General features: G+C 44.1%; 1 protein-coding gene and 1 long non-coding RNA gene across 2 annotated transcripts in view; one reads left to right on the forward strand and one right to left on the reverse strand.

The window, feature by feature from the left end:
• The window catches only part of LOC123353067, a 28,927-nt gene extending 16,540 nt beyond the window's left edge, over nucleotides 1–12,387 (reverse strand). Inside the window, exon 1 of the long non-coding RNA XR_006574378.1 lies at nucleotides 12,324–12,387. This is a non-coding gene — a long non-coding RNA (uncharacterized LOC123353067). The remainder of the gene's footprint in view (nucleotides 1–12,323) is intronic.
• The window catches only part of RASSF8 (Ras association domain family member 8), a 145,265-nt gene that overhangs the window by 23,147 nt on the left and 107,166 nt on the right, over nucleotides 1–14,952 (forward strand). The gene's annotated exons all lie outside the window — the stretch shown is intronic.

A 14,952-nucleotide genomic window follows, 5' to 3' on the forward strand; every position in this document is an offset into this window, starting at 1 on the left:
ACTTGAATAGCCTGAGGGTAGGATTAGCCTTAGGTTTCAGTCCTTGTCAGCAGCGAAGTTCACTTTATTTGTTTGAAACATAGCAAGTTTGCTATGGAACTTTTTAATAAAATATTTCAACTAATATTTTAAAATTGATTATTACCTTGTGATTTCTTTAAGAAGCACTCCATTTAAAAACTTTAATTCTGCTTTTTATTTCTAGCCAGGTCCAAGGCTGTTTCTCAGTGACAAATGTAAGCTACTTACAAACCTATCTACAATACCCTGACTCTTCTGAAGGTAGCTGTTTTGAGGGTGCCATCTCACTCTTTCTTCCGACTCCCCATAGTCCCTTAACAACTAGTATTATAGACTTCAGGAGCTGTAGCAACCTGCATTGCAGTTGGCAGGAACAGTTTGCGTGGGACGTCGGGAAGTAAGTCTGTCTTTCTGCAAATGGCTGGAGTGCGAGTTACAGTTGTAACACCTATGTAAATAGTTCTCTTAATAAAGAGCCCATTTAGCTTTAGAACCATGGGGTCTTGTTATTACCCAGCATATGGTACATGAACTAGAAGCCAGACACACTGTTTGCAAAGTGGTATTTCAGTTGTCAATGAGCAACTTGCAGATGAAATTGACAAGTCAGTTCTTTAACTTGCAGCTAGGGGCTTCTGTTTCCATTTCTGAGAAAATTCAGATTGGTGAAACCAAGATACGCATTTTCAGCTTTTGCTTAAGAATCTTTCATAGAGATATCTTTATGATTAAAAAATTCCAGAGTTCTTCTGTTACTATGCAACTCTGGCTACCAGTGGGCTATCTTAGCAATAAAAACAATTGGGTCATAATGTGCTAGTGCCTTTATGTCTAGTGGGACTAGTAACAAGGTGACTTTCAGTTTACCACTGTTTGAATTTACAGTGTAATATGAATGGAATGCTAGCTGCTTATAACACACGTAACTATTGCCCTATCAGTGCTCCAGAATCTGCCAGCTAAAACACAGTAGTATTTCTAGAACATCACTGGCTGTCTAGTATCACCATGGCCAGTTTGATACTACAGTTGAACCCTGTTATGTCGCCGGCCTAGGGGTTTGCCAAAAATAGTCCAGATAACCGATGATCGAGATAAACCCCTATCCACCCCCCCACCCCTGAACTCCCCTGCCCTCTCTCCAACACCCCCTCCCTGCCCCCTTACCGCGGTGCCTGCACGTGGCTGGATCCGGCGAAGCGGGATGGGGAAGCGGGGCCGGGCGGCCGTGGACGGGGACCCGGAGCCGGGCAGCCAAAGAAGCGGGACCCGGTAAGCGGGCCGGGCGGCAGGCGAAGCGGGACCGGGTAAGCGGGGCCGGGCGGGCGGCAGGCGAAGCGGGGACCGGGTATGCGGGGCTGGGTGGGCGGGCGGAGACCGGGGAAGCGGGGCCGGGCAGGGACCGGGGAAGCAGGGCCAGGCGGCGAAGCGGGGACCGGCGAAGCGGGGCCGGGCGGACGGGCGGGCGGCGAAGCGGGGACTGGGTAAGCGGGGCCGGGCGGGCGGCAGGCGAAGCGGGGACCGGGTATGCGGGGCCGGGCGGGCGGGGACCGGGTATGCGGGGCCGGGCGGACGGGCGGGCGGCGAAGCGGGGACCAGCGAAGCGGGGCCGGGCGGACGGGCGGGCGGGGACCGGGTATGCGGGGCCGAGCGGGCGGGCGGCGAAGCGGGGACCGGGTATGCGGGGCCGGGCGGGCAGGCGAAGCGGGGTCCGGCGAAGCGGGGCCGGGCGGGCGGGCGGCGAAGCGGGGACTGGCGAAGCGGGGCCGGACGGACGGGCGGGCGGCGAAGCGGGGACCGGGTATGCGGGGCCGAGCGGGCGGGCGGGGACCGGGTATGCGGGGCCGAGCGGGCGGGCGGCGAAACGGGGACCGGGTATGCGGGGCCGAGCGGGCGGGCGGCGAAGCGGGGCCGGGCGGACGGGCGGGCGGCGAAGCGGGGCCGGGCGGACGGGCGGGCGGCGAAGCGGGGACCGGGTATGCGGGGCCGGGCAGGCGGGCGGCGAAGCGGGGACCGGGTATGCGGGGCCGGGTATGCGGGGCCGGGCGGGGACCGGGTATGTGGGACCGGGTATGTGGGGCCGGGCGGGCGGGTACGCGGGGAACCGCGGGGCTGGGGAGCCGGGGCTAGGGCAGGAGTCGCGTGGCCGGGGAGGGATGCGGCAGGAGCCGGGCAGGGCTGCCGCTGGAGTTACAGTCAAACCCATTTATCTCGACCTCGGTTAGTGGCAAAAGCTCTTCTGTGCTCCAGATAGTAGGGTTCGGCGAGATTAAAGAATCGACATAACAGATGAGAAACCGGTAAGACAAAGAGGGAGTTTGGCGGTTCCACTACTAAAACGTCGACTTAATAGGGTTGGCAAGTTAACCGAGGTCGAGATAAATGGGTTCGACTGTATTGCTTTATGATTTGTGAGAGGATGCCCATCTCTGTGAGTGAAAATGGGAAATGTAACAAATAATGAATTGATGGGTCAGAGGTCTTATTAATTTAGCTGCTACTCCTAATTCCCAGGGAAATGGGCGTGGGGTCAAAAAATACAAGGAATGTAGGGTTTTGTTTTAGGCTTTTAAATCTTTGTTTTTAAAGATCCAAAGTCAATTTCCATGGAAATGGAAAGTTTGGTCTTTCACTAGTCAGCTGCAGCAGCTGACTGCTTGCCTGTAGAAAGTTTATAACGTGTTGTTTTTCTACACTATAGCTATAGGCTTTCAACATCACAGACTAATAGTGTTGGTACAGCGGTGTTGCATGTTTTAGTGGAGGCCTGGAAGGGTACCTGGAATGCTTTCATTTCTATTCCCCCCCCCCCCTGTTTTCGTGGAATGCAAATCTGGTATCTAAATATTCCGAGTTTTTGCCAAGTAATCACCTATTTGTATTTTTCTGTAAGTTCTGTTTGATCCTTGCATTACACAGAAGTGTGTGCATGCATGTGTATATGTACATATATTACTGTTTCTACTCCTCTTGTCTTTTTCTTAAAGCCTTTGGTTCAGTTTAACCGCATGAGACTGATACTTGTCTGAATTCTGATTGCCTTTCCTGTCCAAACAGATTTGACACCACTAAATACTGATGTAAAATGGACTGATACTGAAGAAGAGCTCTGTGTAAGCTCAAAAGCTTGTCTTTCGCCAGCAAAAGTTGGTCCAATAAAAGGTACTACCCTCACTCACCTTGTCTTTCTAATATCCTGGGACCCACACAGCTATAGCAACACTGCATGCTAGTATACAGTGGCAGAAATGGTTTTATCTGCACCAAGTGGGTAACACCAAAAGCAGGTGACAGAAATCTATCTTCCAGAAAAAGCAGTATAGGAAATGATCTCTTTAGATGGCTCCTACAATGGAATGGTGGATATGTTCTCTGGGATATCGATAGAGAATATTCTTGTATTCTGTTAATGATAAAACTCTACTGTACAAGACAAGAGTTAACCAGAGAAACTTGGCAGGCTCTCGTTTATGGACGAGTGACTCTGTTAGTTTTGTGGGTAAGGTAGCTATTCTAATCTCTTCTTCAGGTTCAGGACTGTCACATGACCAGTTGCCACTGCCCACATTTTTTTCCAGTTACCTTGGAATGCTATATCTGTGACCTCTGCTGTCACATTGAGATGCATTTGTGCCCATGAAAGTCATTATAGTTACTGTTTGAAAGTAATTAACCGTTAGGGGGGAGAGAGGAAGGGTATAATATGTAAAGTATATAGGGCATATTACAGTGAAGTTGATGCAAAAGCTAAAATGATAAGTTTTAGTGGTAATCATTGTGCAGACAGTGCTAGTCTACTTATCTGTAGCAAGTACATCCATTTTTGAGTGGGATAGTGGTGTGGGGAATGGGAGTTCTCATTGGACAGTTTCATTTATATCCTTAGTCCTTGATATTGCAAAAGGTGCTATCCATGTAGAACCCCAGTGAAACCAATGCAGACACAGTGATCTCCCTACATGGACTGAGGTGTTAAATTCTTAATTCTTCAGGATCGGGACTATCCTGTGTAAATGAGGTTAGGATGTGAATGCTTCTAAAATACAAATGATTCTAGCAATTTATAAATACAAACCAGATGTCAAAGAGTGCTCCCCTTACTTTTATTGGCCCAGTGGTATGACAATTTGAAAAGTGAAAAACCATTTAAATAAGCAATAACGTTTATTTGAAAATGTAATTGTGATTGGCATCTTTTTAGTTAGCCTACAGGAAGGTGCCATCTTGCTTTTAAAAACACAAGATTAGGATAACTCTAGGACAGTGTATCTTACGGGTATTTTAGCAGGAAGGTGTCTGCCACGATTTAGGCAAGCAAATGCCATTTGTGATTAAAATTTAATTTTACACAAATATCAGTTTATTCATAGGAAGTGAATCCTGCCTTTTGAAATTTGCAGTCTGGTTGGTTGAGTGGAAAATATAGGCCAGCCCTGGCCCCCTTGTCATGAGGCAAACTGAGGCAACCATCTCAGATGCCAGACTGGGGTCGGGGAGGAGAGGGTGCCACTAGGACCCAGAGTGTAGAAAATTGTCTGCTGCCGGTGCATATGTATTCTCTCTGCTCTAGATGCACAGAGATGGTGGAGTGCTGTGCTGGAGGAAGCAGGAGAAAAGGTGAGAGGGAATAACAGAAAGCAGCAGGAGCTGCAAGGGGAGAGAGGAGGAGGAGCCTATTTTATGTACCTCTCTAGTACCCCCAGGAGCCTGGACTGATTAACACCAGCTTCTCAGGAAGCTTCCTGTTTCCTGCTGCTTCCCTGAACCCACTTGAGGAGAACAGGCAGTCAACTGAAGTAGTAGGAGCCAGTTAGGCCCTTAAGACATTGTTATTTTCCCTCACTCAGGCCCTGCTACCAGCCTGCTTATTTGTCCTCTTCAATTGAGTGTTGAGAGCCCCTAGAGCTGGTACAGAACAGCAGTCATGAGTGAAAGAAGAAAACGCCCCTCTGGGGCAGCATTCAGAAAAAGCAAGCAAGCAAAGGAAGCTTTTCTATCTAAGCAGGAAGGAGCTCTCCTGAGATACATAGACATAAATGTTCATGGTGAGCCTTCCAGTCCCAGTGAGGATGAGAGTGGTGAGGAGATGCCTGATCTTCCAGTTAGTCAGAGTGCAGGTGACCTGGCAGCTACTGCAGCATCCATATCTCCATCTCAAATGGATGTAAGCATTCCTGAAGAAAAGTGTAGATCAGAGAAGAGTGTGGTGGAGGTGCAAGAAACAGCTGCTGCTGAGTTTAGTTCCTTAAGTCTAGATGATCCAGGACTGTGGACACACTTGAGCAGTAGCCTGAGGGACTTCCTTATACTGCACGGGCCACAGCAAGTGAAAAACTTCATGTTCCCCAAAGACAATGAAAATAGAAGTTTCCATCCAACACGTTACTGGTGTGAAATCCCCAATGGTGACCAAGTGGAGAGGCCATGGCCTATGTACTAAAAAACTCAGAATGCTGCATACTGTTTTTGTTGCAAACTCTTCCAGTCTAATATTCCAGCCACATTGTGTTCTACAGGAACAAAGGACTGGAAAAATCTGGCTAGAAATCTGGCATGCCATGAGAAGGCAGCAACTCACCAGAGAGCATTCCATAGGTTGAAAGAGCTTGAGCTGAGACTAAGGTTGAAGGCCACCATAGATGATCAGCATCAAGAGAAGATTGCATCAGAGTCTCTTTACTAGCAAAATGTTCTGAAAAGGCTCATTGCCATTGTGAGAGTGCTTGCTACCCAAAACCTAGCACTGCATGGCACTTCAGATCAGCTGTATGTGCCAAACAATGGAAACTTCCTTAAAATTGTGGAGCTGATGGCTGAGTTTGATGCTGTACTCCAGGAGCATCTAAGAAGTCACCACCCAAGAAATGTACATACACCACTACCTTGGAAAAACAATTCAAAATGAGATCATACAGTTACTGGCAACAGAAGTCAAACAGAAGATTGTGGCAGATCTGAAGTCGGCAAGATATCCTTCTGTTATTCTGGACTGCACACCTGACATCAGCCATATGGGAATAGATGACTTTAATGGTGCATTTTGTAGCAATCACAGAACCTAATGAAAATGTCCCTGCAATGGTGACTGTCGGAGAGCATTTTCTAGAATTTATTGACATTAATGATACTACAGGAGCTGCTATGACAAATGTGCTTCTTAAAAAGCTGGAAGATATGGGGATTGCAATAGCTGACATGAGGGCTACGATAATGGTGCCAACAGGAGAGGAAAGAACAGAGGAGTGCAGACACGGTTCCGAGAGTTAAACCCTCGAGCTTTTATTGTCCCATGCAGTTCTCATTCATTGAATTTGGTGGTCATTGATGCAGCCTCAGCTTCTAGTGAGGTTGCTGATTTTTTTTTTTTTAAATATAATTCAAAGCATCTAAGTTTTGGCTTTTTTTTTTCCTGCATCAACTCATCGATAGCAAATTTTGAAACATCTGGGAACATCTTCTCTGATACTAAAGCCACTGAGTGCTACACGATGGGGAAAGTTTGAGTGGAGGCAAGAGAGCCTATCAAACATCAAATTGGGAAGACGGATGATGCCATAGTTGCCATTATGGAGGATAATGCTATGACAGGAACTGTTTGTGGGAGAACAGTGGCAGAGGGAAATGGAATCACCAGAAACATACATAACTTCAAATTTCTGTGTGGCTTAGTGTTGTGGCATGACATACTTTTTGAGCTCCCCACCAAAATGTTGTGGGCCGGCCCTGTAGGGGGCAGTGGAAAATATTTAATGTAGTGTCAGATGAAGGCCCTGATCCTTCAAAGAGATTCATGTTGAGATAGATCATGGTGCCCACATGGAGCACCAATGAAGTCATTGGGGTGCCGCATGGACACAGATGTCTGCCTGGGCTTTATATTTCTCTTTGCTGTCGTGGGGCTCAAATTACTTATTCTATTGACTGTTTTCACTTTGTGTCAGTGAACTCTATGTATCCGAGATTGTTCTTTTCCTTCCTTCTCTGTGCAAGGTACAGCATTCTCATTCGTTTTATACTGTAGGACTGGCTTTTTCACCCCTTCCGTTAATCCCGATTTTCATTTTGCCTACTGGTTTAGCTGCAGTGCTGCACATTTCTGCAGCCTTTAGAAAGGGCTCCAAATACTGTCAAGCTATGCTGCCCTCAGAATATGGCGAGTCACTTCTGTGATGCTGTCAGCCCTCACGAGCTGGGAAGGAAATTCAAGGTCGGTTCTGGAACACAAAGGACTTGCATTGTCATATGCACAAACTTATTAGACCTCCAAAGTACTCAGGCATAAAAATGCAAATTTTAGCATGAGATGATAGCAAAATGATGGGAGTTTTGGCAAGTGCATTTTTCATAGGATTTTGGGGTGTGGGATTGGGGTAGAAAGAGCAGGAAAAAATGGAAGTGAATGTGTGTTACTACCTGTAAAGAGTAAATGTAGCCAAGAAATCATGGTTTTTATTATGAAGAAATAGCATTGTAGGTTTAAAATATATTTACATATTATCTGGCAGTTATTTTTATCCTCATTCCAGCAGTCATTAAGTCTGAAATGTAGTGGAAAGTAAGCTTCTAAAAAGGCAGATTAGTCACTGTGTGCACACTCAGTATATTTTGGGTACCTGCAAGTACTCCCAAAGTAACTGGCATACTTGTCATCGCTCCTAATTGCTGTGACGCTTCTACTTTAGTCATTCCTGGAAGTCCCACTTCTACAGGCAATATAGTCCTGGCCCTTTTAACATTCCATCTCTCTTGTGAGGTTTTCCTGCCTTAAAGATGAATTCAGTTGAATAACACTGAGCTCCTGAATAGAGCTTGTACAATGCATTAAATGTATTTCTTGCATGAAAAGATGCTTTTAAGGGCCATGACCCTGATGTCTGTGACTATAGTCATGATTGCCTTGTATGGTGCAGTGAGAGTGCATTTTTCTGTTCACTTCTCATGACCTGTTGCAGAAGTGAAAATGAATGTGTCCCTCTTCTAGTTGCTGGTATGCATTTTTTCCATATTACATAATGACCAGGTAGTTTAGCACAACTGACATCTCCAGTCAAGAATTCTATTTATAGTATGTATATTGCACATTAGAATTGAGTTGCATGGATAGAACTGTACAGATATGCTTATACAATGTCAGCTCAAAATATCTCCAGGCCTTGTTATTGGTCTTTCACTTCAGCGAACACTAAATTCATCCACTCAAAAGGAAAAAATAGGATAAAATTAACTAGTACTGTGATTGGATGAGTTGCTCCTGACTGCCTGAAACATGGGATTCTACACAGAGTTTGTAAGTAGCTGTACACTGATATCATGGTTTATCTGCTAGGTTTGGACCTAGCAAAGTAAAATGTAATTGCAGCGACATCATTAAATAGAAAGTCTGAAGTGACATTTTATTGTCAATTTTGCCACATCATCAATGGATACAATTACACGTGTACATTAATAGTTTTTGTATTAGGTTTCTGGTGTCACTGGTAAACTTCTTGTTTACTAAAAGTATTTGGCTCTGTGACCTACTCTTGGGGGTAAATTATTCATCCATGTAATTCTCAACTAGGTCTGATTTCTGTACCAGTAATTGTCTGTCTGACCTAGTCCATGTCCTGATTCCTTTTAGCAGCATTGAGGGGTTATGTTGCAAATTAAGTAGCACTTCAGTCTCTAATCCTTACAGTTGAAAGTGATATAACTCACTAGAATCAATGGTACCCTCCAAAACTTACTTATGAAAATATTTAACCCTAAACTTTTCAGTACTAGGAATTTATATTTTCCTGCCCCAGAACTGTTATCAGCAATGTGCATGCCAGGAACCAGCAGCACACATGAACGGACAAATATAGGGCCTTGTATAATACTTATGTCATCATGGAGCTGACAGTGAAGAAAAACTCTCAAGCCAGTTTGTCATCTTGAAGATTGATATATTAGCAAGTTTGGGGCTATGTAAAGATGCTGTTTCCCACTATTTAGTGGGACTTAAATATTTGTTGATGCTTCTTTATTTTTAATATTTTAGGATTTATATTTGATTAAACTTGGATTTTTTGTATGTGGTAAAATGTCTTCTCATATTTTGCTAAACTTAAGAGCAGATATAAAACTGGGAAGCTCTTGCTGGTTTTCTCTAGGAGCTGTCTTGAATGCATACAACTGCACGCTACGTTACATATAACTGCAAGTCTTGCACTCTTCCTTCCAAGCAGCAAAAACTGTCGTATTTTCCCCCCTCCTAGTTACAGCTCTTCTGTCAGTGAGCATTAGAGTAGTCTATTCACACCTAGGATCAAAGACTTTGTGTGTGTTGGCTCTCTGACTCATTAGCTCCCATAACTGCACACTCATGGGATTTACACAAATCTATAAATCGCATTATAAAAATAGCCTTTAGTCAGCTGTTCAACAGAGGGAGTCACTTTTAATTATTATTTTAGTACTTCATAATAAATGAAGCTTTTTTTTAATCACAACTTTTTTCCACTGAGACTATACAAACAGTTTTCAACACATAATTGCATATGGTCTTGGGGCAAATGTGCATTTTTGAGCTTGTGTGATAATGGCTAACAGAATCAACAAGTCTGCCAAATGACTCTTTCCAGAACTTTCCAATCGCTGTTCTATGATATACTGTCCTATTAGAATTTAATGTGAACACTATGTCAAAGAAAGCCTAGAGATAAATATAGTAAAAATTTTAAATGACTCAAACTGTACCATAGAATCTCGCTGGGTAGAAATTCCATGCTTGAATAGGGTATGGCAGTAGGAATGTACTACCAACCTCCTGATCAGGGAGATTAGAGAGGCTACAAAAATAGAAGACTCAACTATCCCCCTATTGACTTGGGTACATGTCATCTCAGGGTGGGATGCAGAGATTAAATTTTTAGATTCTATTGATGGCTGCTTCTTGGAGAAGCTAGTCCTAGAACCCACAAGGGGAGAGGCAATTCTTGATTTAGTCCTAAGTGGAGCACAGTAACAGGTCCAGCAGGTGAATGTAGTTGAACTGCTCGGTAACAGTAACCATAAGGTAATTAAATTTAACATCCTTGTAGGAAGGAAATACTGAAGAAACCCATCACATTTAAACATCAGAAAGGACAGCTATACGAAAATGAGGAAGCTAGTTAAATGGAAATTAAAAGGAATAGGCATGAGTGAAATGCCTGCAAGCTGCATGGTAACTATTTTAAAATACCATAATAGAGGCTCAAACTAAATGTGTAACCCAAATTTAAAAAAAAGATATAGTAAGAGTACTAGAAAAATGCCACCATGGCTAAACAACTGAGTAAAAGAGGCAATGAGAAGTAAAAAGACATCCTTTAAGAATTGAAAGGAAAATCCTACTGAGGAAAACAAAAAGGAGCATAAACTCTGGCAAGTCAAGTGTAAAAGTATAATTAGGCAGGCCAAAAAAGAATTTGAAGAGCAACTAGCAAAAGACACAAATGAACAGCAATTTTTAAAGTACATCAGAAGTAGGAGACCTGCCAAATCAGTGTGGTACTGGACAACTGAGGTACTAAAGGAGCACTCAAGGAAGAGAAGGCCATTGTGGAGAAGCTAAATAAATTCTTTGCATTGGCCCTATGGTCTGACCCAGTATGGCCATTCTTATGTCCTTTTAATCTTCACAGTATAATCTGTCTTTCTTTCTCAAATGATGGCCTCTATTGTTTGAGCTGCTCATCCCCTCTCTTTAAGGGTACATTGGTCTGTGATTCTGCTTTCTTCTACAGTAACTCCTCGCTTAACATTGTAGTTGTGTGCCTGAAAAATGTGACTTTAAGCAAAATGATGTTAAGCAAATCCAGTTTCCCCATAAGAATTAATGTAAATGGGAGGGGTTAGGTTCCAGGGAAATTTTTTTCACCAGACAAAAGATATATAAAGTTTTTAAACAATTGAATACTGTACACAGCAATAATGATTGTGAAGCTTGGTTGAGGTGGTGAAGGAAGAGGGAGGGATATTTCCCAGGGAATGCTTTACTGCTAAATGATCTAGCTTTTGGCTGAGCTCTCAAGGATTAACCCATTGTTAATGTAGCCTCACACTCTACAAGGCAGCACGGATGGAGGGAGGGAAGACAGCTTGGCAGAGAGAGACACAGATTGCCCCTTTAAATAGACTGACCCCACTCTAAGTACACTGCCTTTTTAAGTAGATCAGCAAGTTGAGACAGTAGCTGCTCCCAGGAAGCTCCCTCCCTCCCGAGCCCTGTCATGTTCTCCCCCCCCCAGTCATGGAGATGGGGTAAGTGGGGTACAGGAGCAGGGGAAAGGGGACACCCTGACATTAGCCCCCTTCTTTCTTCCCCACCCCTCCAGCACAGCAAGCAGGAGGCTCCCAGGAGCAGCTCCAAGGCAGAGGACAGGAGCAGCACATGGCAGTGGGGGTGGGGGGGACAGCTGAACTGCCAGCAATTGATACCCTGCCTGGTGGCTGCCGCACAGGGAACTTAGGGGAACGGGAAGCTGACAGGGGGAGCTGATGTGGGGGCTGCCAGTCCACCCTGATTACAAGCCCCCACCAGCTTAACTCCAGCAGGCTGCTCTTCCTGCAAGCAATGGACAAAGCAGATGGTTGCCAAAGGATGTTATAAGGGAGCATTGCACAACTTTAAACAAGCATGTTCCCTAATTGATCAGCAATGTAACAATGAAACAATGTTAACTGGGACGACTTTAAGTGAGGAGTTATTGTATAACCTTTCCCCTTCCGCTGACCATTTTGGGAAAATAATCCTAAAGTTGGTTTGAAAGCTGCAGACTGAGGGCCAATAAACACTGATTCCATACTTGTTAGAGAAGACTTAATTCAATGTATGTCTTGGTGTAAGGACCGCATTGGATTATGTGCAGATTCCTTCCTTCCTTCCCTCTGCTTTAATTGAAAGTAGAGTAATTCATCTGTCCCCATTTTCCGCTACAACAAAGCTTTCGTCATGAATGGATGATGATAAACAGGTCTTAGCTCCATAATCAACCTTCAAAATTGCCTTGAAAATAATGTCACCATACTGTAACCCCACTCTGCAGGATATCCAATGAGTTATCTGGATGCACTCTACCACTGGCTGCATCTTAGTTATTTTTCACAATGACCCCCAAATTCATTTTCACGAAGGATATTTTGTGCTTCTCCAGGCAGCATAGCTATTTGTTGCCAATTTAGGTTTAATGCCACTTATTGTGTATTTCATTTTAAGGTTTAATGGGATGCCCTCCAGAATAAATCACTTATAATGAGGTGTGTGTATGTTGTCAAAGGCAATTCATTTGTACAACCTTGAGTAGGGTCCTGATGTCTTCCAAGAAAGCCAACTTGGTGAGATAGGAATGCATGTTTTTCTGCACTGTTAGTTGTCATGGAAACCTGCATTAAAGCACTTCCTGGAATACTAGGGATGAAGAATCTTTGACAGTAAACATTCCAATTGCTTTCGTCCTCCCTATAACCTAACACTAGCATTTCACAACATGGAAAAAATTGGTTTAAACTTTCACAAAAATATTGCAGGATTCTCAGTGTGGTGTTTGTGTAGTCATTTGCCAGTGTGTGCTAACCAGAGTGACTTCAGATTAGAGTTTTTGATATTGGTTTATATGTATGGTTTAAAATTTAATGTGTTTTCCCATCTTTCATCTTTAACTACTTGTTTTAACAGCGTTATTAACAGCTGGATAAAATATTGAGAGGCAGAATTCTGGCTTTGATCTGTTTCCTTCCCAAGTTTTTCTGTTGATGGGGAAACTTAATTACTTCCTTTTTTGTGAGTAAATTTGGTACTGGATTAAATTGATCTAATGGCTGTGATTAGAGAGAGAGAGACTGTGTGTACAGATGTTACGATACAAATTCCCCATATACTTCTGCCACAAACCTGACCTGTACCAAGCCTGCTAATATTGTCCACTGCCCCTTTTTTGAGTGAAACTGCCATTGATACCTTCAGGTATGCAATAATGTGCAGTGGATCATTATACTCCTAAATGTACATTAGGTTCTTCTATGCAGAATCACAGCCATATTAGGAAATAATGTATTAAAGCAAAGAAACACACACCAATTTGTGGTGTGACTAATGTTGGCTGGCAAACAGTTTGCACAAGAAATTTCCTACAGCAAAGATGAATGGGGTTGGAAAGTTGTTCTGAATTACTACCTCCAAAATAGGTCATGGGCAATCTTAAAAATAATTTAACCATCTAATATGTTGAGTAAGGCTTAGACCAGGGGTAGGCAACCTATGGCATAGGTGCCGAAGGCGGCACGTGAGCTGATTTTCAGTGGCACTCACTGCCTGGGTCCTGGCCACCGGTCTGGGGGGCTCTGCATTTTAATTTAATTTTAAATGAAGCTTCTTAAACATTTTGAAACCCTATTAACTTTCCAAACAACAGTAGTTTGGTTATATATTGTAGGCTTCTAGAAAGAGACCTTCTAAAAAGGTTAAAATGTATGACTGGCACACAAAACCTTAAATTAGAGTGAATAAATGAAGACTCGGCACAGCACTTCTGAAAGGTTGCCGACCCCTGGCTTAGACCCTTGGAACTAAAATCATCCCCAAGTGGGGTTGTTAACCAACTTGACCACAACTCAGAGTACTAATTTAAAAAAATGAAGCAATCCATTATTTTCTGAATAGGACAAATCAAGGAAAACTATGATAAATCTCCAAGAGTTTAAAACTGAATGAATAATTAACTCCATATCTCTGATGATTCAAAATATTTTTTATCTTGGATTTTGAGTTCTTACAGATGTAAATTAAATGGTCTCCCAAGGATTGGAACATTAGCAATTTCTGTTCCTCCTGGACCTTGATTATCGATCATTTGTTAGTTTGCAGTATGTCCTTTCCACTCCTGTTGTGATATTTGTGGTGTAAAGTTCTATTGTTAATGGAATATTTTGGTCTAATTTCTTTGCCCATATCTTAAAAACACATTTATTTTCATCAATAAAATAAACAGTAATTCTATAAAATATGTTGCAGAACACTACTGATTACTTTTATGCAAAAATTATTTGCTTTTAATCTGCAGAATAGAATGTGCTATCCCTATTTTATGATGTGTATGAAGTAATATCACAACTCTTTCAAGAAGGATTAAAATTAGTGAAACACGTGTGACTGGAATTGTGTTAAATAATTCTTTTAAAAAATCCAGATACTCATTATCTACAACAGTGTTTCCCAAAGTGTGGTACATGTACCCCTGGGGCAAGGAAAATGGAGCGGGCTGGGGCTGCATCGCTCCGCTTCCCGCCGCCGGTGAGTGCGGAGGGCGTCCTTTGCGCAACCTCACCACACTCACCGGCAGTGGGAAGCAGAGCGCCGTGGCTGGGAGGAGGTGGAGTGGGCTGGGGCTGCGTTGCTCCACTTCCCGCCGCCGGTGAGTGCGGAAGGCATGCTTTCGCCAACCTCTCTGCACTCATTGGCAGTGGGAAGTGGAGCAGCCCGGCCCCAGCCCACTCCACTCCACCAGCTCCCAGCCACAGCGCTCTGCTTCCCACTGCTGGTGAGTGTGGGACCTTTCCCCAATCTCTCCCCCCCCCCCCCGGGCTATGGCTGGGGCCGGGGCAAGGAAAGCGGAGAGGGCTGGGGCCACGTCGCTCAGCTTCCCGCCACAGGTGAGTGGATAGGGGTCGGAGCAGTCAGGGGACGGAGTGGGGGGGTGGGTAGGGGGTGGAGTCCTGGGGATGATTAGGGACAGGGGGCTCTGGAGGGGGCAGTCTGGAAACAACGAACGGGGGAGGGGCGCCAAAGCAAGTTTGATATAACGCAGTCTCACCTATAAAGCAATGACATTTTTTTTGTCTCCCGAGGACCGCGTTATATCGGGGTAGAAGTGTAGTTATTTTCCTCAATTATTTAGGCATCAAATGTAAGCCATAGTTACAAATGCT

This window comes from Mauremys mutica, chromosome 1, assembly GCF_020497125.1.
Source record: "Mauremys mutica isolate MM-2020 ecotype Southern chromosome 1, ASM2049712v1, whole genome shotgun sequence".
NCBI lineage: Eukaryota > Metazoa > Chordata > Testudines > Geoemydidae > Mauremys > Mauremys mutica.